The sequence below is a fragment of the Pan paniscus genome, chromosome 10 (genome assembly GCF_029289425.2).
Source record: "Pan paniscus chromosome 10, NHGRI_mPanPan1-v2.0_pri, whole genome shotgun sequence".
Taxonomy (NCBI): domain Eukaryota; kingdom Metazoa; phylum Chordata; class Mammalia; order Primates; family Hominidae; genus Pan; species Pan paniscus.
The window spans coordinates 94,870,601-94,894,065 of NC_073259.2; the positions used below are offsets into that span (position 1 = coordinate 94,870,601).

The 23,465-nt window shown below is 33.3% G+C and overlaps 1 protein-coding gene across 2 annotated transcripts in view; it reads right to left on the reverse strand.

Annotated features, from left to right (window-relative positions):
- MGAT4C (MGAT4 family member C) overlaps positions 1-8,210 on the reverse strand; it is an 860,657-nt gene extending 852,447 nt beyond the window's left edge. For both annotated transcript variants that reach the window (XM_055095962.2, XM_063593178.1), the window contains exon 1: positions 7,923-8,210. The gene's annotated coding sequence lies outside the window, so the exon portion shown is untranslated. The remainder of the gene's footprint in view (positions 1-7,922) is intronic.
- Positions 8,211-23,465: the final 15,255 nt, after the last annotated feature.

Genomic DNA, 23,465 nt, shown 5'->3' on the forward strand with positions numbered 1-23,465 from the left:
ACAAACAAACTTGTCACAGGTAGACGTGGATATCTACACCTCAGGCCTCTGTTTTCTAGTTACCCTCCTCCTAAAGAGGAGCTGTGAAGGTTTTATGTGCAATTGTAGCCCCACTCTACATTTCCAAAGAACCTCTACCTCATGGCCTATGTGGGCATTTACTAAAGGTTTAAAGATAACTAGAAGGAGTTTTAAAATAAAAACAAGACATGAAACAAATGCTAAATACAACTGATCTCAAGGTCAAAGGAGAACATATAATAACTCAAATGCTCAGAAAGTTATTTTATGGGCATTTCTCCTTTTCCAACTTGATTTTCAAGATCCAGCCCACCCCCTGCCGACCCCCATTGGCAACCCATGAAGAGTATACCTTTTTTCAATAATTTGCCATGTTAATCTTCAATTCTACATGTAAATTCTACCTATTCTCATAAAGATATCCATTTTCCTTGAATATTCCCAACCTTGAACCCACAATGATAATTGAAAAGAAGAAAGAAAAATCTCTGGTAGATCATTTTCTAAAGCTCGAATCATTGTGGGAGGAACAATACTATGTAGAGGGAGGGTGTCAGAGAGCTACAAGATGAACCACAGGGGTGTTTAATGTTACAAATCCTATACACTTCAGGGTCTGTTTGTGATGGGATAAGAAGATGCTTCTCAATATTCTTCCTGTAGACTAAAAATCTGCTTTTCAATCTCCTGCAAGTAAGGCTTGGAAAAAATACACACACATGACACCAATGTATATATAAACACTCTCACATGTACACATTTACATCCCTACTCATATGAACATAAAATCATTCTAGAGATAGTAAATATAAAGACATATTAAATAAAAATAATTTCAATGCAATGTAATGTACGTAGTTATCCAGGTGTCCAAATAAAAATAGCTAAAGAAATTTTGCTTTGGTATTGTTCTCCTGTGTCCAGGAGTCTACTAAAGACTAAGATAATAGGGCCTATTAAAACAATTTTCTAAATAATAACAATGTTGTATTAAGGTTCTACATAGGCACAAGCATATATTTTACTTGCATGATAGATATTATAATTAAAACCTGGAATTATTAAGCCTGTTTATTTACATTGCTTGACTTGGGCAGGTGATTGACAATCTTTCTCTTTATGATGATTATATTTCTTGTATTGTATATGGGAATCTGACAATATCACAAAGATTCTGTTGTGAAAATGAGGTGATAGAAGAATAATTTATGAAGTAGATCAACTGTACTTAACATTGCATGGGGGTGCTGGCCTACTTTTCAAGGATGTTCTACCAAATTCAAATTTGGCAATAAAATATAACTCAGTTCTACAAAAAATACTGTAGGCACATCAGATGCATCACTGAACTTAAAAAGGAAAACCCAGGAATTTACACAACATCATATGCTTCTTCGAAACAAAGCAGAATTACCACCTGGCAAAGATTTCCCTCAAGCATGTCCCGCCACAAAACCATTCAAATCTACTCCCTGTATATTAGAATATTTATAACTGTTTGTCAGTTTGGCTTATTCATTATTTCTCTACATAATATGAATTATTAAACTAAGCATGGACTTATTTACTTGCAAAATTAAACACAAAATTTTTGTAACTTTCAAATTATACCATTTTGTTCTTTAGATTTTCTATGATAAGTCTGACGTATTTATCCATACTCATTCACCAAAATATTTTGAAGAAAAAAAGTCCTAAAAAGATAAGTCACATACTCTATGAGAAAAGACAAACAGAAATCACATAATTAACTAGAGTAGCATCATACCTGCGATTTACCTAAACATGTAAATAAGATTAAAATAAGCACTATATTATCTCTCCTCTTTTTCACTTACAGTGCTATGTGATACATATTTTTCTACATTTTTATAGCTTTTCTCATAGTAAATATAAAACCGTGCCATGGTTTGAGAGCCATTATAGTATGGTGATTAAATGTGATATTGTGGGACAAAGATTCTGACCCAAACCTTAGCTAACCACGTAATCTACTTATGCTACGTAATCATGGACAGTTGCTTCATCTTTCTTGATTTCCACATTAGTAAAATGATTATAATAGCAAGTACTCTGGAAGGTTGCTAGTAGAATGGACATGAGAAAACACATGTTTAGTAATAGTCTTTACTCCACAGAATGTATTCAACATAAAAATATGTTATGATTTTTTTTCATATATCGTTTTAACACTGAAGCTTTTAAGTGTCCATTAACAGTGAACTTAAAATATTGAGGTAGACATTTACATCAAATTGAGATTGTCGGACGTACATTGGTAGAAGAAATTGGTCTAGTTACATTTTTTAGGCTAAAAATAACTGCTGACATTTGTATATTAGACTATCTTGTGCCATAAAACGGAAGTTTAGAAAATTTAGGAAACACCTTACCAAAGTAGGAAATTTGATCAAACTTTGAAAGGCTCTGAAAGTCCTTGGATATCCTAGGAGAGGATAAATTATGTTCCTTGGCCAAATTTGGCCTAAGAATAATTTTTAAATTTTTAACAGTGAAAGAGAGGGAGGAGAAAGAGAACACAGAATAATATGCAACAGAATCTTATGTGGCCTACAAAGTCAAAACATTTATTGTATTACTTTGCTAGGACGGCCATAACAATGTACTACAGACTGGGTGACTTAAATAACAGAAGTTTATTTTCTTACAATCGAAAGGTTGCAAGTCTGAAATCAAGGTGTCAGCAGGGTTGTATGCTTCTGAGGCCTCGCTTCTTGGCTTGTAGATGTCCGTCTTCTCCCTCTGTCTTCACACAGTCTTTCCTCTGTGTAAGTCTGTGTCCAAATTCCCTCTTCTTAGGATACCAGTCCTATTGGATGAGGGCCTACTCTAATGACTTCAATTTAATTCCCTCATTAATGAACCAATCTACAAATATAGTCACATTCTGAGATACTGGAGGTTAAGTCTTCAATATATGAAATTTAGGGAGACGCAATTCAAACCACATTTTCTGTCTGTTTTTTTGTTTGTTTGTTTTGTTTGTTTTTACAAAAAGTAGTTAGCAGCCTGTGTTCTGGAAGCCTGAGAAGGGTACACCTGACAAGGGAACCAGTAGTTTCCTAGTGCCTCCTTTACTATTTGTCTGACATTATATATAAATTGAGAGAATCACTCAATTTAGAGATTTGCTTTCCCATTACCAATTTGTTTGGCTTATTTTACTTAGCATAATGTCCTCCAGGTTCATCCATATTGTCATAAATGACCAAATTTCTTTCTTTTTTAATGCTGAATAGTATTTCATTGTGTATATATACCAGATTTTCTTTATCCATTCATTCAACGATGGATACCTAGGTTGCTTCCAAATCTTAAAATTTAAATATATCTATCTCTATCTGTCTATATACTTACAGATCTATCTATAGATAGAGATAGATAGATAGATATATAGATATAGATATAGGTCCATCTATAGATAGGTAGATAGATAATTTGCTGAGGGAAAAATGCCTCAGGGAATTAGTGGCCAAGCCAAACCATTTAATTCTAACTTTGGGTCAAAGGGGCAGGGTTTAATATTATGGAAATATTTGCCTGGAGTTAGCCATGGACAGAAGAAGAAAGTAGGTGAGCACAAGTCTGTGACCACAAAGGAAGTCTGAAAATCAAAGTAAATAACAGCAAACTCAACATTGGGGTGGACCTGGATGTGGTGATGTTATGACAGAAACAACAATAACCATTAATATTTTTTACTGCTTTACAAGGCCATATAATAGTATTTTGTGACATTTTGTCATTTGATCCATATCACCAAATGAATATGATGATTACCTACTGTCTACTTCCCCCAACCACCACACACACACACACACACACACACACACACACACACACACCTTTACAGATTAGGAAACACAGCTGAAATTATAACATAGGCTTTAATCTCCTTAAGCATTGGGTCAAAATATCAAAAAATAATACAAGAACTTCAATAATCTTTTTATAAATGAAGTCAGATGCCTAACATATCTCCTCATTGGTGTGTAGGCAGGTTGTAGGTTTAAGACTGGGTTGGCACTGTCAACAGACACTGACTCTAAAGAAAACAAAAACAAACTCAAATGGTTCATCAGCAGGTACTTTCTTTTGTGTCCACATTTTGACCTAGCTAGAATATGCTAGATACTTTCCTGTAAAGCACCTTCAAAACAATTAGTTGGTGGCTCCCTTTTGTACAGAGATAAATTCAATATAACACATGTCTGCCTTTACTTTTTGTGTTAATATTTGGAAACGTACAAAATTTTGTTTCCAAAATTTTCCAAATATCAATGTGTTTCCAAATATCAATACAAAAAGTAAAGACAGACATGTGTTATGTTGAATTTATTTCCCCATATAACTCAGAATCTTAAGGAGTTTTTCTGTATATTTTTAACTTAATATGAGATGCATCTGAGGAATTCAGATGTAGAATTTTTCAGTAGTCTTGAGACCCAATAAAAACAGTTTCTAGCATAGGTACTATTTTTGTAAAGATTTAAATTCACAGTTAAGGTCAACATCTGGCTGAATTTAACATTCACATTTGACAGTTTTACTCTCATTAAAAAATGTTTAGCATTTTTTCAAAGCAGAAGCTGTCTTTTATTTTAATAAAGGTCTTCATATATTTGCTTTGTTCCTTGAGGGATGGATTGGTATGCTTGAACTACTCTGTGCAGTTAGAAGTTAAGGCCATATCACTAGATAAGCCACGTAGCAAAATAAAATGCAAATGAAAAGGGCAAAGGGCACGGTATAATGAGCAAGAGGATTTATTGTCTTGTCTTCTATTTCCATATCCTTTGGGAAAATGTGAAAGTGGGAAATGAGGAATAGTTCTCTCTGCTTTCTCTGGCAAATTATGGTTGATAATTTAGCTATTAGATAACCGTATAGAATATGCCAAGTGATTTCCCAAACTAGTCACTTTTCAATTTTATCTATGCGTAAGTATCCACAGGTTCTTTAATTGCAAACAGTACTCACATGCTCAATGCATTATTTTTATTACTGAAACTGCTAAATAGACATGTGATAATATACATGTACACAGCCAAAATCCCCCTCCACACACACACACAAACACACACAAACACATACACAAACATCATTAAAGAGTCAAATTAATTTCAACTAGAACATCCTTATGGGAAAATATGTGAAAAAATATATGCAAAAATATGTACCATTTATTGAGCATATGCGGTGCACAAACTACGTATTTGTTATTTAATTCATGTGATCCCACTCCCCACAAGAATCTAAAATGTAGATACCACTAGTGCCATTATACATATAATGAGACAGAGGTGTATAGAGATCAATTAAACAAACTAGCTTAACAGATTTAAACTTAGTTTGTCTTATCACCAATCCTATTTTCTGTCTACTATAACACTATGACATGTGAAATATAGTTAAAGGAGAATTTGAAAACAACTTGATGATCAGTCTGGAATCCTCTGTAAAAATAAATTCAAGTCATTGACTGAATATAGGATGTTTCATACCTATAATGCACATAAGCAGCAACTAAAGAGTCAGGCTTCATTTCCTCCCTCTGTGTGTACCAATTAGAGGTCCTGAAATATTAATAAACTGGCTGATTTAGGAGAGAATACCATTACATTTTTTTTGTCCTACATGTTGCTTGGAAGCAACAAACATATCATGGGCACTCAATAAATGTTATTTAACGGCAACTAATAAAATGAAATTATGGTAATATATTTTGTAATAAACTCACCATAAGATGAGGCAAAGTAAGTTTTAGTACTAAACCTGGAAGTTGAGCAGATTTCAATGGCTGGGTAGGTGAATGAATCCTATGGGGAGGCAAGAGACACTAACATGATTGTGGTAGAGAATGTTAATAAGAGGTCAGATACATAAAATTTTTATTGCACTTTGACAATTGGAGCTGCCCCTCCTGATTTTCATATATGTTATATTCATCTAACATTCAAAAGGCAAATTAAAGAATATATTGCTAAACTTCTATTCTAGCTCCTCCATACCCAAACATAAAGTGACTCTATTTCATTATCCATTGGTATCATCATTGGTATGATTTTGGAGGAACATGAAATATGTTCCCTGAAATGCTTTCTTTTTTTCCTACTTATGCCTCCTTTAGCACATTGTTTGAGATTTTCGGAAGAGTCAGTTGTAATTTTTAAAAATAGAAAAGAGAGAGAGAGGATGTTAAATCACTGTATCCTCTGAAAGTCATAAGCCATCGAATTGTAAAACTCTAAGACATTCAGGAGTGTATGTAGTTTCAGAGAGTGCACTTCTGTAGGTTTAAATTAGAGCTGTGAGTTATTGGGGGGGAAACCAGACTGGGAGCAATCTCACTTTTTTTATGCTTTAAAGTGAGTGGAGGGAAAAGGTTCCACAAAGGAGAGAAAGCTTGCCAAATGCAGGAATCCGTAGGGAAATTTTAATTTAAGGCCCTGTTCCTCAATTCCTGTAAAGTTCATGAAAAAAGTACTTAAAAGTCTCTTTGAGGACTTTATACTCTTTTCTCTTTTCCATTTTTTTGCCTTTTACAATCCCTGTGAGGAAAAGAGAAAATGCACTTAAAGTTATGATTTGGGTGACTCAATCCTTCCCTCTTTCCTTTATTCTAATAGTCTTTCAAATGCTCCAAAGAAATTAGAATACACTTAACAAGTGCTCTTGTGAAGCTCAGCCACCACTTCCTCTCTTGAGCCTGTTATTAACCCACTGAAGGGAACACAAACTCTGTGTTCCAGTCCATACAGCAGCAGGTACACCATGCTCCAGGTCAAATATACACCATGCTCCAGGTCAAATATACCTGCTATTCTAACCATTTTTATAGTCATTTTTAACACAGAAAAACAGCAACAATATGATAGATTTCATTGAGCCTATTCACACAATAATAAAACATTAAAAAAAGCTCAAGAGCCCTAATACTACATGTTTATAAGATCACTGTGATTACTATATGCTTCTTTTCTATTCTACACTCCCATTCTCTCTCTGATACAGAACATACACACACACACCTTTAACTTTTCAGAAACAGACACGGAAGTCACCTTTGCTGTTCTAAGATATCATAAGTATAATGGGATAAATTTCAGTTTCAAATAAGGCTTTCTCCCATTTTATCGGTTCTGTTGATATTCAGAAGTTTTTCAGTTTTTAGCATTTTGCTTTGCTAAACAGTTCTTGTACTTCTATGAAAGGCATTGAGGTTTTCACTAACAGAACAAAGTTAAATAATAATTTTGTAGCATAATTAACTGAAACTGTAGCAATCAACTTTAGTAAAATCCTTTCCAACTCAAAAATAGATATCTGTAAGGCAAACAATTATATCTACATAATATTATCAAAAAGACTTCTACTGAAGTTTCTTTAAATTAAATACTTTCATCATTCAAATATTTATGTATCATACGCATCCATGATACCAAAATAAATACAAGCATTTGAGACAAAGTTTGTATTTTGGAAAATATAAATAAAATACTATGATTGTTTTAAAAGATTCAAAAATACATATGGGTAAGTGAGTTTCCAAAGTACGTATTTTTCTTCATTATATATTGCAGCTACAAAAGGAAAATCCTCAGGAGAATTAATATGAACTTAGGATAATGCAGCCTGCAGCACGGTTTTGTTGTGATTTTTTCTGTTTTTGCTGACAATGCAATTCAAACTATATTCTACTAATCTTTAGTAAAGGGAGCAGATTATTTCACCTATAAACATGCAGCAATAAAGTGTAATTCTTCAGTCCATACAGACTACTTAACATCTTTCTCTTTTTACAGGTTTGGATCCCTAGCTCATTAGATTATTACCTGATAAAGAAGAGAGGGTAATGAATTGAGAAAATAACTACGTACCTTCAGAGAAAACCTGCCCGATAACAATAATCCATTAGAAAACTGGCAATATCCTCTGATCTATTGCCCGCAAAGCCATGACTTGATGGAGAGTTTCATTCCCTGGGCTCAGTTCTCCAGAAGAAAATCAGCACAATTTAAATATTTCTTGGAATGTGACAGCTCTCTAGATCCCGGGTTGCATTCTGTTCCCCAGGGATGGCAATCTGGTGTTCCTGTGTGCATAGAGCAGTGAAGATGAATTGAAAACGCTTGAGATAAATTAGGAATGGCTAAGTTAAAATTGTCTCTGCTCCAGACTCTCTCATCTGCAGTCTGCAAGCCTGTTTTTCTGTGAAAAAGCTAGATGGCAGGCTGCCTCAGTAAGTTCTTCTTAAGCGACAGAGAGCATTTTCAATGAAGAAAAATTCTCCCATTATTTAAGCTAATGTGACTGCTACTAAATCTAGTTTTTAAAGTGTCTGCTGGCATGAAATTCATTTTCACTATTGCTTTCTTTCAAACTAGTCTAGAATCCACACTATCAGGCTATATACAGTTCTATCTGACAGAAGTATTTGAAGTTTTCTCTTTACAAATTAAATCATATCTCTTTTTTTCAGTTTATTAATCATCTATGTATAGGAAATTTTCTCTTTGGGTCCAAAAGACAGTTTATTGTATTTTATATTATGCAGAAGATTTTAAGTTGCAGTACCTCAATATGAATTCTTGCATTTTTATTACCAATCACTTATTTTAATGCAGATTCACAGAGAAGAGTTATCATTTTTAGATGTCAGTCAAAAAGCAGAAGTTATATAGAAATAGAAAAGAGGAATTTCTAATCATAATATGTGACCACAGAAGTGAATATTAACTCTTTGAATATCCTCTTCAAGAAAATATGATGTTCCAAATAAAACTAAGGTTGATAAATCATTTCTCTTCTAAATAAAAATGAGCCATTTTGAGTTCTGTTGATTTCATTTCAGTGACATGTTGTGATATGATAGTTTTTTCTCTAAGTTAGAAAATTCTTTTAGCATTTTCATAATATTCTGGATTTGAGATATAACACAAATACACTGTAATAGATGTATTGGCAATACACAAACACTGAAAGTTTATCAAAATGTTTTATTCTACTTCTTCACTTGTATTTGTTACACAAAACGATTTTCACATAATCAAAAAGCACACTTAAAAGCATCATAGTCCATGAGAATATGTACATTAAAAAATCCCTGCCGGCTATAAAAACAATCTCATGCTTGCCATAGCTTTCAACATGATGATCTGTAATGCTCTATGTCTATTTGACATTTAAGCAAATTGTTGCTTCCATGACAAAAATGGGGTTTCCACACTGTGAGAGAAACAAAAACAATATAATCACCTGACAGTCAACAAAAAAGTAAACAAGAATTTCCCTTTTTTCTCTACCCACCCTATAACTGTAGCTGACCACTTCACTCAAGGAGGTACAGAGGAAAAGAAAATGGAGAAACAAAACGAAACGCCACAGCAAGATGCCTCCAACCCTTCTACCTCTTGAGAAGTAGCATCACTGTAGCTATTTCTGAATAAACACAAGGAGATTGGAAAGAAGCAGCTTCAGTATTTCAGTTGGAAACTAAAATTATCCAGCATATTTTAAAAGACCATTAAAGAAAGAAAGGAAGCAAGCAAGCAAAACTATTTATTGGCCTCAAATGCTATTTCTAAAATGTCCATGGTGTTCAGCGCCTATGATATTAAAAACAAAAATGTAAAAAGATAAAAGTCTATTTAATAATTGACAGTTGATTGAATATCTAACTGCATTGCACTAATGTGCATTGAGTACCTCAATTAACATAATAAGTAACTACAGCAGTAATGAGTTGTTTTTTTTTTTTTGTGATATCTCAGATGTCTATCTCCACCTAGAATCTACCAATTTTACTAACACTCTATTGCAATGATGATTACCCATTGGTGAATTCAGGACCACATGCAATTACATTAGAGTGATAGGTAAACTATTCTTGGAGCATAAAAAATTGTTTTTGTAGGAAGTAACTTTTTAAAATAGACCAAGTAAGCCTTAGTTAAAAGGATGAGAAATATTTCTAGGCAGTGGGAACAAAATCCCAAGGGAAATATATGTATTACATTTGCATAAGTGAAAGCAGCTCAGTATGGCTTGGTTGCAGAGTGAGGTATGAAGGACATGGAAAGAGAAGAGTCTGGGGAGAAAATGAGTCTTTTATACCTTCTTAATGAGATTGGGCTTTATCTTTGAATTGGAAATCACTGAGAGCTCTTAAATAGAGAATTTTAGAAAGATCAATTTTTATGCCATGCTCCAGTTAAAAAGCATCACCACATACCTAGTTAGCCAAGCCAGATGCCTAGTAGTTATACTATTTCTCTCATTATTTCTAGCTTTCATCATCTCTTACTTATATGATGGCCAGAATCTTTTATTTCATCTTTTTATTTTGAGTCATTTTCTCCATCAATTCTAACATAGCTGCCAGTTCTCTCTCTAAAATATGCATAATCATGCTCTTGCTCACAACAGTTTATTTACTCATTATCACCTGGAAATTAATGTTCCAAATCCTTAAAATGATCTGCAAGATCTGACTGTATAACTTTTTAAATTGATACTTCATAAGAAAACTAGTAAGCCACATTATTAAATTTTACCATAAATTTATAGAACGTTGTTTTCATTCTGCTTCCTTCTTTCTTTACTCCAACTATGTACTATTTTTTCCCCAAAAGATCATAAAATTATCTTACTAACTTTTAGAAAAACACTTCAAAAATTTTGTCAATTAATGTACATTCCCATTTCATATTATCTTCAATTAACTTCATGCAAGACCTAAGTTGTAAAAAGGGATTGCATTTCATTTTCATTGTGTAGTTGTGGTATAGGTCTACATATAATATACATATATATATTACAATATATTTATGTTCTGTTATTACTAAACTCACAGATTTCTGCAAGTTCTTTTGTAAAATACTTTTTCAAATTGCAGTTTCAACTAAAATATTGAAAGTCTTAATAGTGTAACACAATTAATTTTATCACTCAATTTAAATAGCAATAATAAATAAAATTTACTTATTTATTCATTATATATAATTTTAGAAAATTATTTACTCGGGGTGATTTTATAGTAGCTGTAGCAGTACAAAAATTTGGCTTGCTTTGTAACAAAATCACTTCATCATGTATACATTTCTTTATTTTTAATAACATTGTCTTTAAAAATTATTGGGGAGACTGACTTGACTACATGAGGAGGAATTGCAACGTTGCCAAATTAAGAAATAATAAGACAAACATTGACATGGCATCCTGCTCATAAATAAAACTGATGTAAGTCTAGAAGATACGAAATATTTACGACAGTTTTAATAAAGGTAGTTTATGTAGAACATCTTTGTAAACTGAAAGCATTGCATGAAGAGGAGTATAGACTTACATTAAATATAAGAATATACTTAATCAAGGAGTTGAAAGACTTGTATGCTGAAAGCTATAAAACATTACCGAAATAATTTTAAAAAGACACAGTACATGGAAAGATAACCCACGTACATGGATTCCAAAACTTAATGTTGTTAAGATGTTAGTACTAAACAAAGCAATCCACAGATTCAATGCACCGCTATCAAAATACCACTGGTGTTTTCTGCAGAAATATAAAAAAAAATCCATACAGATTCTTAAGGGATCTCAAATAGCTGAAACAATCTTGGAAAACAAATTCAAAGTTGGAGATGTCACACTTCCTCATCTAAAACATTAATACAATTCTACAGCAATCAAAATTGTGTGATACTGGCATAAATACTGACATGTAAAACAATAGGATAGAATAGAGAGCCCCCCGCCCCAAAACACTTGCATACTGATACTCCTCAACTTATGATGGGGTTACATCTCAATAAATCTATTGTTAAGTTGAAAATACTGTAAGTCAAAAATGCATTTAATATACCTACCTTATTGAACATTGCAGCTTAGCCTACCATAACATGCTCAGAACACTTATCAAAACCCCAATGCTCGGGACACTTACATTAGCGTACAGTTAAACAAAATTATCTAACTCAAAGCCTATTTTATAATAAAGTGTTTAGTATCTCATGTAATTTATTGAACACTATACTGAAATTGAAAAACCAGTAGTTGGGAACTCAAAGTACAGTTTCTTTTGAATGCATATTGATTTTGTACCTTCACAGAGTCACAAAATTGTAAGTCTGAATATTGTAAGTCAGGGGTAATTTGTATATGGTCAAATGATTTTCAACAAGAATACCAAGACTTCAACCAAAAAAGGACAGTCTTTTCAAAAATGGTATTGGGAGTACTGGATATTTGCATCTGAAAGAACAAAGTTGGACATCATATCATATATAAAAGTTAACTCAAAATGCATCAAAGACCGCAATGTAACAGCTACAACTATAAAACTCTTAGAGGAAAACAGGAAACACTTTTCCTGAAATTTGATTTGACAATGATTTCTTGGATATGACACCAAAATTATATTCAAGAAAAAAAGATATATTGAATTACATCAAAATTAAAAACTTCTTTGCATCTAAAGACACAATCAACACAGTAAAAAAGGCAACTCAGAATAGGAGAAAACATATGCCATCATGTCTCTGATAAGAGGTTAATATTCACAATATATGAATTCAACGCCAGAAACAAAACAACCAGATTAAGAAATGGGCAAAGGTCTTTGGATATTTCTTCAGACAGATACACAAATGGCTAATAAGCACATTAAAATATACTCTCTATTACTAATTATTGGGGAAATGAAAATCAAAACCACATTGAGATGTTACTGCATATGTATTAGGATGAGTACAATCAGATTAGCAAAACATAGCAAGTGTTGGCAAAAATGTGGAGAGTTTTGAATCCTTGTGCAGTGTTGCTGGGAATGCTAAATATTACACATGCTATGAAAAAATGTTATAGCGGTTCCTCAAAATATTAAAAATAAAGTCAACATATTATTCAGAAATTCCACTTTTGGGTATATACCCCAAGGAAAGAAATGCAAAAGAATGAGAATCAAACAGATATTTGTGCACCCATTTTCATAGCTGGATTATTCACAATAGCCAAAAGGTGCAAGCAACACAAATGCCCATCAAATAACAAATGGTGGCATATATGTGCAATGGAATGTTATTCAACATTAAAAAAGAAAGAAATTCCTGACACTTCCTACAACACAGATTGTCCTTGAAGACCATTATGCTAAGTGAAATAGGCCAGTCACAAAAAGATAAATATGCCAAGTGGACCTAATAGACAGCTACAGAACTCTCCACCCCAAATCAACAGAATATACATTTTTTTCAGCACCACACCACACCTATTCCAAAACTGACCACATACTTGGAAGTAAAGCTCTCCTCAGCAAATGTAAAAGAACAGAAATTATAACAAACTATCTGTCAGACCACAGTGCAATCAAACTATAACTCAGGATTAAGAAATTCACTCAAAACTGCTCAACTACATAGAAACTGAACAACCTGCTCCTGAATGACTACTGGGTACATAACGAAATGAAGGCAGAAATAAAGATGTTCTTTGAAACCAATGAGAACAAAGACAAACATACCAGAATCTCTGGGACACATTAAAAGCAGTGTGTAGAGGGAAATTTATAGCACTAAATGCCCACAAGAGAAAGCAGGAAAGATCCAAAATTGACACCCTAACATCACAATTAAAAGAACTAGAAAAGCAAGAGCAAACACATTCAAAAGCTAGTAGAAGGCAAGAAATAACTAAAATCAGAGTAGAACCGAAGGAAATAGAGACACAAAAACCCTTCAAAAAATTAATGAATCCAGGAGCTGGTTTTTTGAAAGGATCAACAAAATTGATACACCATTAGCAAGACTAATAAAGAAAAAAAGAGAGAAGAATCAAATAGACACAATAAAAAATGATAAAGGGGATATCACCACCAATCCCACAGAAATACAAACTACCATCAGAGAATACTACAAACACCTCTAAGAAAATAAACTAGAAAATCTAGAAGAAATGGATAAATTCCTCGACACATACACTGTCCCAAGACTAAACCAGGAAGAAGTTGAATCTCTGAATAGACCAATAACAGGAGCTGAAATTGTGGCAATAATCAATAGCTTACCAACCAAAAAGAGTCCGGGACCAGATGGATTCACAGCCAAATTCTACCAGAGGTACAAGGAGGAACTGGTACCACTCCTTCTGAAACTATTCCAATCAATAGAAAAAGAGGGAATCCTCCCTAACTCATTTTATGAGGCCAGCATCATCCTGATACCAAAGCTGGGCAGAGACACAACAAACAAAGAGAATTTTAGACCAATATCCTTGATGAACATTGATGCAAAAAATCCTCAATAAAATACTGGCAAACCGAATCCAGCAGCACAGCAAAAAGCTTATCCACCATGATCAAGTGGGCTTCATCCCTGGGATGCAAGACTGGTTCAACATATGAAAATCAATAAACGTAATCCATCATATAAACAGAACCAAAGACAAAACCACATGATATCTCAATAGATGCAGAAAAGGCCGTTGGCAATATTCAACAGCTCTTCATGCTAAAAACTCTCAATAAACTAGATATCGATGGAATGTATCTCAAAATAATAAGAGCTAATTATGACAAACCCACAGCCAATACCATACTGAATGGGCAAAAACTGGAAGCATTCCCTTTGAAAACTGGCACAAGACAGGGATGCCCTCTCTCACCACTCCTATTCAACATAGTGTTGGAAGTTCTGGCCAGGGCAATTAGGCAGGAGAAGGAAATAAAGGGTATTCAATTAGGAAAAGAGGAAATCAAATTGTCCCTGTCTGCAGATGACGTGATTGTATATCTAGAAAACCCCATTATCTCAGCCCAAAATCTCCTTAAGCTGATAAGCAACTTCAGTAAAGTCTCAGGATACAAAATCAATGTACAAAAATCACAAGCATTCTTATACACCAATAACAGACAAACAGAGAGCTAAATCATGAGTGAACTCCCATTCACAATTGCTTCAAAGACAATAAAATACCTAGGAATCCACCTTAGAAGGGATGTGAAGGAACTCTTCAAGGAGAACTACAAACCACTGCTCAAGGAAATAAAAGAGGATACAAACAAATGGAAGAACATTCCATGCTCATGGGTAGGAAGAATCAATATCGTGAAAATGGCCATACTGCCCAAGGTAATTTATAGATTCAATGCCAGCCCCATTAAGCTACCAATGACTTTCTTCACAGAATTGGAAAAAACTACTTTAAAGTTCATATGGAACCAAAAAAGAGCCCGCATCGCCAAGTCAATCCTAAGCCAAAAGAACAAAGCCAGAGGCATCACGCTACCTGATTTCAAACTATACTACAAGGCTACAGTAACCAAAACAGCACGGTACTGGTACCAAAACAGAGATATAGATCAATGGAACAGAACAGAGCCCTCAGAAATAACGCCGCGTATCTACAACTGTCTGATCTTTGACAAACCTGAGAAAAACAAGCAATGGGGAAAGGATTCCCTATTTAATAAATGGTGCTGGGAAAACTGGCTAGCCATATGTAGAAAGCTGAAACTGGATCCCTTCCTTATACCTTATACAAAAATCAATTCAAGATGGATTAAAGACTTAAACGTTAGACCTAAAACCATAAAAACTCTAGAAGAAAACCTAGGCATTACCATTCAGGACATAGGCATGGGCAAGGACTTCATGTCTAAAACACCAAAAGCAATGGCAACAAAAGCCAAAATTGACAAATGGGATCTAATTAAACTAAAGAGCTTCTGCACAGCAAAAGAAACTACCATCAGAGTGAACAGGCAACCTACAAAATGGGAGAAAATTTTTGCAACCTGCTCATCTGACAAAGGGCTAATATCCAGAATCTACAATGAACTCAAACAAATTTACAAGAAAAAAAGAAAAAAACAACCCCATGAAAACGTGGGTGAAGGACATGAACAGACACTTCTCAAAAGAAGACATTTATGCAGCCAAAAAACACATGAAAAAATGCTCACCATCACTGGCCATCAGAGAAATGCAAATCAAAACCACAATGAGATATCGTCTCACACAAGGTAGAATGGCAATCATTAAAAAGTCAGGAAACAACAGGTGCTGGAGAGGATGTGGAGAAATAGGAACACTTTTACACTGTTGGTGGGACTGTAAACTAGTTCAAGCATTGTGGAAGTCAGTGTGGCCATTCCTCAGGGATCTAGAACTAGAAATACCATTTGACCCAGCCATCCCATTATTAGGTATATGCCCAAAGGACTATAAATCATGCTGCTATAAAGACACATGTACATGTATGTTTATTGCGGCATTATTCACAATAGCAAAGACTTGGAACCAATGCAAATGTCCAACAATGATAGACTGGATTAAGAAAATGTGGCACATATACACCATGGAATACTATGCAGCCATAAAAAATGATGAGTTCATGTCCTTTGTAGGGACAAGGATGAGATTGGAAATCATCATTCTCAGTAAACTATCACAAGAACAAAAAACCAAACACCGCATATTCTCACTCATAGGTGGGAATTGAATAATTAGAACACATGGACACATGAAGGGGAACATCACACTCTGGGGACTGTTGTGGGGATTGGGGGAGGGGGGAGGGATAGCATTGGGAGATATACCTAATACTAGATGTCGAGTTAGTGGGTGCAGCGCACCAGCAAGTCACATGTATACATATGTAACTAACCTGCACATTGTGCACATGTACCCTAAAACTTAAAAGTATAATAATAATTAAAAAAAGGACATATATGGCATAATGATGCTTAAATGAGGGACCTAAGATAATCTTATTTATATAGAAAGTAGAGTGGTGGTTTCCATGGATTTACAGAGGAAACAATGTGTTATTGTTTAATGGGTATGAAGTTTCAGTTGGGAAGCTGAAAAACAGTTCTAAAGATGAATGGTGGTGATGATTGTCCAACAATATTGGGCAATCATACTTAATACCACTGAAGTGTGCACTTAAAATGATTAAAATGATAATTTTTATGTTATGTATATTTTACTAAAATAAAAAATTATGTCCAAAAGTAAATATTAAATCATTACTAATCTTTGATGAAAGAAAATGAAGAGGTAAAAAATTCTAAGTATTTTCTTAAGTGTAAGGCAAATTATTGTTAAAATCAAAGCACTGAACATACATGCTGTTATTCTGTATGACATAGTAAATGCTCTGTAAAATGTGTTTTTTTTTTTACGAGATACCTGCTGTTATTTTTTATTATCCTTTCATCTAAAAATAATGACCTTAAAAAGTGAGTTCTTTGGGTTACGAATGCAGATGTCTAAACACAGAAAATAAGTTTATTGTTTCTTTTAACAAAAAGGATTATATATTATTACAGAGTAATCCGAAAACAAAGGTTAAAGAGAAGAATAAAAGGCATAAATTTCACCAGCATCAACACTGTTAGGAATACATCCCTCCCTTGAGTTCATGTCCTTTGTAGGGACATAGATGAAGCTGGAAACCATCATTCTGAGCAAACTAGCACAAGGATAGAAAAACCAAACACCGCATGTTCTCACTCATAGGTGGGAATTGAACAATGAGAACACTTGGACACAGGGCAGGGAACATCACACACCGGGGTCTGTCGTGGGGTGGGGGGAGGGGGGAGGGGGGAAGGATAGCATTAGGAAAAATACCTAACGTAAATGATGAGTTAATGGGTGCAGCAAACCAACATGGCACATGTATACATATGTAACAAACCTGCACATTTTGCACATGTACCCTAGAACTTAAAGTATAATAAAATATATATAATAAAATAAAAAGAATATATCCCTCCTTCTCATCTCTCTGTCTATTCCTGTCTGTATATATGTGTTTATATGTACCTCATAGATACACCTTTTATGTAACCACAAAAAATACAAAATATATATGTTCACATTTGTACATATATAACATATGTATAAACACAAAGAATTTCGTATATATATAGAAAGAGAGAGAGAGAGAAAAAAAAATCAGTATTGCAAGATGAAAAGAGTTCTGGCTGGGCTCAGTGGCTCCCATCTGTAATTCCAGCACTTTGGGAGGCCAAGGCAGATGGATCACTTGAGGTCAGGAGCTCGAGTCCAGACTGACCAACATAGTGAAGCCCTGTCTCTCTCTACTCAAAAAAAAAAAAAAAAAAAAAAAAAAAAAAAAAAAAAAAAATTAGCCGGGTGTGCTGGTGTGTGCCTGAAGTCCCACTCCTCGGGAGGCTGAGGCAGGAGAATCTCTTGAACCCAGGTGGCGGAGGCTGCAGTGAGCAGAGACTGTGCCACTGCACTCCAGTCCAGGCAATAGAGTGAGACTTCCTCTCAAAAAAAAAAAAAAAAAAATGCCGGGCATGGTGGCTCATGCCTGTAATCCCAGCACTTTGGGAAGCCTAGGAGGGCGGATCACCTGAGGTCGGTAGTTCGAGACCAGCGTGACCAACATGGAGAAACCACATCTCTACTAAAAACAGCAAAAAAAAAAAAAAAAAAAAAAAAAAAAATTAGCTGGGCGTGGTGGCACATGCCTGTAATCCCAGCTACTCAGGAGGCTGAGGCAGGAGAATTGCTTGAATCTGGGAGGTGGAGGTTGCTGTGAGCCGAGATCGCGCCATTGCACTCCAGCCTGGGCAACAAGAGCGAAATTCCGTCTCAAAAAAAAAAAAAAAAGAAAAAAAAAGAGTTCTGGTGATTGGTTGCATAACAATGTGAATGTATTTGACACTACTGAAGGGTACACTTAACAACTGTTAAGATAGTAAATTTTATATTACACATATTTTATCATAATTTAAAATTTCAAAAAGCACATAATAAATATTTTTAAAAGATGCTGTCAACAGAAGATCAGTTTCAAAAATTATTGAGAAAAGTATTTGTGAATATATTACAAAATAAAAAATCAATGATAAATCTCGGAATTCCTATTAATATTACAAATTTCAATATAGAAATTAAAAAATTAGTTATTTCCTAAAGATAAATTTTATTATTTGTAAAGTCTATGTAATTATACCAAGCAAAAATAGTTATATGAAAGTTTTTCATTAGTTTCACTCAAGATAATTTTTGATAATAATATTATAAATTAGCAGTATTTCATGTTACACATCATAGCATAGACTAAAGAGCATAAACACAAATTCAAGCAAGCTGAATTATTAATACTTAAAAGATCCCATTAATAGATCCAACTATAGAAACCTCACAAGCAGCTTATGGCATAAAAGTATGTGAGGATCTTGTTTCTTTAAAGATGTGAACCCTGACATTTAAAAAGTGCAATATGATTAGCAAACTATGTTAGGCTCTTCTAAAGTAAATAAACTTCTTATTTATCCTTAATAGTCAAACCCAAAAGATTAGAGCTCCAGAGCAGTTATCTATTCATGAATGATATTTCCATGAAAATAGAGTACTTATAAATGACTCGGGAAAATGTAATGCTAATCCTATTAGAACTGACATCTTTGATTCAAGAAAGTGGTATTTATAAACAATAAAATATTATCCCAGCATGTATTATTTTTAAAAATTATTAAACCACTTAAATGTATTTTCTAATTAATGTTAAGTCATTTATGAGGTAGGTAAACACAATTTAATAGATCACTTGAACTGCATCGCTAAAAAGATATTCCTTTTGCAGGTAAAACAGGCTATGGAAGCACCACTTTAAAAAAATTATACACACACACATACATGCCATATATTTTATAATTTTATATATTATATATAATATACGTATATATAATAAAATACAATAAAAAGATACCAAGATCATGATCAAGGCCAAAAGACACACTTGAAATAATTTCCCATAATTATACAGAGGGCAGGAAGTCTTAGGAATATACAAAGGTTTTTGTTCATGACACAGAGTGGGAACAAATCCTTTAAATTATATACCACTAGTAATACTGAATCTTATACTCGTGAGAAAGACAAATATGATAATCACAAAAACAATATATTCTACTGTTTGACAGAAAAAATAAGACCCAGTGTTCAATAGAACAGTAGGGTTACTATAGTTTAGTATCATTTATTTATTGTATGTTTCATAAAGCTAGAAGAGAGTAACTTGAATGTTTCTAGCTTAAAGAAAAGACAAATATTTAAGATAATGAATATCCCAATTATGCTGATCTGATCTTTACAAATTATAGGAAAGTATTAAATTATCACATATACCCTCAAAATATGTACATCTCTTACATATCAATAAAAACTGAAATTAATTTAAAAGCAAACAATATATTCTTCCCTACTGCTAAATTATTGAGTGGAGAGCTTGTAGTAAACAATTTCAAAGTATTTTCCTTTTTTTCTTGCATATCTTTAGGCTTCAGTAGAATACAGAACATACATCTTTGAGGGGATGTTTGAAAATCATATACATTCAAATTTGTGAAAGAAACTTGAAGATTATATACATCAACCCCTATTTTTTTAATTGCCTGATTTGCTGTCTTGCCCAAAGTCAGTGCCAGAAGATTTAGAACCAATATTTTTAATTTAGTAGTAACTTAATCATAGTGTATTATGCATTTATCTTCAGAAAAACCTGGGAATATTAATGTCTTCATAATCTTATTCACCACACACAAATTTTAATAATTACATTAAATCACTGTATTAGTCATGCCAGGTAATAAAATAATGAAGAAAAATAGTAACTATTCCTATGTTTCAAAAATTCAGTGGAAAACATAAAATCAGTCAAATGTGAAAGAAATTGAATATAAGGCAAAATATGAGATGACATAGAGAGTTATAAACAAAGTTCAAGTGAGAATGCAAAGCAGGTATTTGGTAGTCATTAAATAAATTGTGGAGCAGAAAATTTGATAAGAAAATTAAATTACTTCATAAAGATAGCTGGTCATACATATCCTACTTAAAGAGCAAGGAAGGTCAAACCTATTCTTCATCATCAGTGAAGTAAATATGCTTTGTGTATTAGGGAAAGTCTCATTCAATTCCTTGAAAATAGACATGTAAAACACACAAGGGAAACAGAAACTATTAAAATGCTTCAACTTCATCATATTTTCAAAATTCAGCAGGCTATGAACAATATAAGGCCTTTAGAAAGTCATCCAAAATTACCCAAATGTGAAATGCTAATTTCTAAATTACACAAATAAATACACCAATGATACCAGAAAACTTTGTGGAGTTTGCAAATTATTCGCTTTAAAGCACATAGCTGGTTTAATGAAATATGTCAAATCTCAGATCACCAAATCAATTTCAAAAGATATGGAGAAAAACAGGGTGATTATCATACACATAGTTTATCCTCTTTGGTCAGGCTTTACACACCATCAGTCCTTCAGGACTATGCGTTTTGACTGTGAACACACTACTACCAAGTCATGAATCTAAATGTTTTAATATGTTTATGGGAAGTTTTAACTATTACTCCAATTATTTAAAATTAAAATTTGCTGGCAAAGACAGAAACCCTATGAATTAGTTGAAATTTTCCAAAAGATTCTATTTAGTAATATGATCTCAGGGATAAATAACATGATTAAATAAATAAATAAATGTAGCAACACTCATAACAAGAAAACAGAAAATATTAACTCCTTCATGTAAGCAGAACACTGCTTCTCTGAAAACTCCAGCTCCAATTACAATAAATCCGTCTCCCACCATCAACTATCCATTTACATAATCATTTAAATCTGTTACACAGGTACAGTGGTGTCAGAATTGTAAACAAATATCTCCTATAGAAAAAAACTTATTCAAAAGCTACCTTGTAGAAATGTACAGCATATGTATGTTGTTTAATTAATCTCAAACACACAGAAAAAAAATGGTATTAGAACTACCAAATTGTTTACATAATGTTATTGAAGCAGATGGCAAATTATGGTAAGCAGATCTTGGCTGTGATTCTCGGCATTCCCTTCCTTCCAGGTTTCAGGATGGCAATTTTGTCTGAAACTCAGTTATCCAATGGGTCAAATAAAATTTCTTTATTTTCAGGGTTTTTTTAGTTATTGTTATTTTTGTTGTAAAGACAGGAGTGACAATTATTAAGCTCTTTGTATATATTAGAGCTGAAACCAAAAGTCCTTTCTATTTTCTGTAAACTACAAGTCATTAAATTTCACATTTCAAATTTTAGAATGGTTGCTAGAATGCAACATCAGAATAAGATCGCTCTACTAAGATTTTGAAGAGCATGATGGAATATAAACAAGTGGATCATAAAAGGCTAAATGATAATGAAAAATAAGAGATAACAGACAAATTTTAGAATGTGGTTTAAATGTATACAAAAACTTATATGTGATGATTTTTCTATGCATTGTACTTATGATTTCTTAATGATAAACTCTTATTTCTGCTGTTTTATTTCTTCATATTAAGATAAATAATAGCCTATAGACAAAGATGAACATGAGTCTGTTAAGTGATTTTGGGGAATTTCCTTCATTTTTATACCGATCTTATTAAAATCTTCATTTATATATGTAATCCTACATATATACTATAAATATCTGCTAAACAAATTACATCAGATGCAAAAAAATCATGATTATTTTTAAAAATACAGATAGAACTTCTAGATATGCATGTTCTCCACACTTAACTTCTAATCAAACCTTAGGAGGCAAAAGCACATACAGTATGAGACAGCAACACCAGCATAATACACTGTACATGGTAAGTACATAGTATCCTAACGTACAGTTCTCTAAGATCCTAATTTCAGTTATCACCCTTATTACCAACTGTAAGAAGGGCACACCAAAGGCGCTCAAGAAATAAGATATCACTAAAATAAATTTCTTATGTCAATAATTTCCATTTAATGTAATAGATTATAATATGTCATATGACAAATATTAAAATATATTTTGAGTGACAACAACTATATTCCATGTATTGGGTTATGCAGAGATTGCAAGATGAAATAAGACAGAAATGGTGCCTGTTCGTGCAAAGCTTACCATTCAGTGTACACAAATGCTCTCATCAAATATTGCCCTGTTCTAATTACAGCAGTTTTTTCTTTTTGATGTATTTATGGAATTGAGTCATTCTGGGGAAGAAACATGAGGATGAAAATGTATCAACACTGACTGTATAGTCCACCTTTCTGTGAATGCGCATAAAGACTTTGGAGCAAGATACTTCATTCTTGAATGGCAAGGCAGAATGTAACAGAAGTCGTTATAGATATAAATAACCAAGCAATTTTGTTTCACACTTAAAAAGATAATGTACTAGTTAATAAGGATTCCCCTTGCCTAGCCCCCAAATAAAAAAGAAAATTCACTATAACATCAAAAGCAATTCTGTTCTGTTTTTTTTGTTTGTTTGTTTGTTTGTTTTGTTGTTTTGTTTTTGTCTTATTGCGTTCTACACATTAAAGGAATTTTGTGCGAATAGTCTGCTGGTGGCCTCCCGAGGCTTAAGTGG